The sequence below is a fragment of the Pteropus alecto genome, unplaced genomic scaffold (assembly GCF_000325575.1).
Source record: "Pteropus alecto unplaced genomic scaffold, ASM32557v1 scaffold41, whole genome shotgun sequence".
In the NCBI taxonomy this organism is placed as follows: domain Eukaryota; kingdom Metazoa; phylum Chordata; class Mammalia; order Chiroptera; family Pteropodidae; genus Pteropus; species Pteropus alecto.
The window spans coordinates 1,064,353-1,065,807 of record NW_006430464.1 but is presented as its reverse complement, the minus strand read 5'-3'; the positions used below and the strand labels follow the sequence as shown (position 1 = coordinate 1,065,807).

Here is a 1,455-nt window from a genome sequence, read left to right as displayed (position 1 = left end):
CTGGAGGGAGGGGCCTCAGGGGAAGAGACTGACCTGATTGGGTGGAAAGAAACTATAAATAAGGGGGCCTGGCCGACGTGGAGAGGAACCGAAGTGATTGGTCTGGGAGAGGTGGGGCGGAGCTGAAGCAGAGAGTGGGGCTGGGACTCGAACGCTACCTAGCTGGACCGGGCGGGGGAGCAGGTGAAACACACCGATTGGATCTTCCCGAGGGAAGGGGGCGGAGCGAGGTGTTGAAGGAGGCGGGACGCGCCGCTAACGTTTGTTGGCTGCACGAAGAGAAAGGAGGCGGGGCTGGATGAGAAAGAGACCTGTTTAAACTGAAAAAAAAAAAAGAGGGGGCCGGGCAGAGAAAGGGAACAAGTCCCAGCTATTTAAACAGGCCTGGCCTTTGAGGGGCAGGGCGAGGGGGGCAGGGCCACGACGGGGAGACAGTCCTGATTGGACAGAAAAGGATCGCGGGCCGGGACCTAAGGGGTGGGCTGGCAGAACCTGGCGGGGAAGGACAGATGGAGACGGCCGGCTCGGGCTTCTGACATTGCTTGGACCCAGCACGGCAGATCTTAAGAGGCGGAGTCGAAAAAAGTAGAAACAGTCTTGATTGGGCTAAGAGAGTGAGTGGGAGGGACTGAACGAGGGCGGGAACTGGAAATGGAGGGTGGAGAGTAATTTCACTTGAAATGGCACTAAGCCGGAATGAAAGGGGACAGAGCAAGGTTTATAGGGACTGAGACCCAGTGACAAGGGACGGAGATGAGCGAAGCCTGGGAACCTGAGAGCATCTGGCTAGGACTACGGTAGGGGGCGAGGTAAAGAAGAGCCGGGGCCGGGCTGGACCGGGAGAATGAGTGTCAGGATGGATGGGGCGGGACTGAGGGAGGTGGCCGGGGTCTACGAATGGTAGAAAATGTCTTGAATGGGCTGTGGGAAAGCAAGACTGAGGGAGGAGCAGGGCTCTGAGGAGCGTGGAAGCAACCAGGCTAGGCGGGGGCGGGGCAGGGGTAAGAATGGGTAAAGAACGGGAGATGGGGGTGCTAAGGGAAAGGTGAGACCTGCAAAGACTACGAAGCTCCCAGGCTGGATAAAAGGGGGAACGGGACCTGTAATGGGGAGTCTTGGGGACCAGAGAACCTGGGAGAGAGTCCTAAGGGTCTGTGGGGACTTACAGGACGGGGCGAGAACTTCTAACTGGTGAAGGAAAAGGGACGAGGTCTAGATAACGGCGGACTGCAGACAGGAGAACAAAAGAACGGGTGAGGACTGAAGAGGGAGCCCAGAGGGGGTAAACCGGAGCGCCGGGAAACGCTGTCTAAGCTGAGGCAATAAGTGGAGTCAATGGGAAACAGGGCGGGTTTAGATGGCAGAGTCCTGGCAGGAGCCGGGTGCTGAAGAATTGGGCGGGGCCAGGCCGAGGAGGACCGCCCCGGAGCGGGCCCGCCCCGCCCCCTAGGCTGG

At 59.2% G+C, this 1,455-nt stretch overlaps 1 long non-coding RNA gene across 3 annotated transcripts in view; it reads left to right on the top strand.

Annotated features, from left to right (window-relative positions):
- The first annotated feature begins 450 nt into the window (after positions 1-450).
- LOC107195852 overlaps positions 451-1,455 on the top strand; it is a 3,182-nt gene continuing 2,177 nt past the window's right edge. The window contains exons 1-2 of one of the 3 annotated variants that reach the window (XR_003046898.1): positions 451-614; positions 1,169-1,253. This is a non-coding gene — a long non-coding RNA (uncharacterized LOC107195852). The other 2 variants (XR_001517126.2, XR_003046896.1) reach the window with 2 other exon arrangements.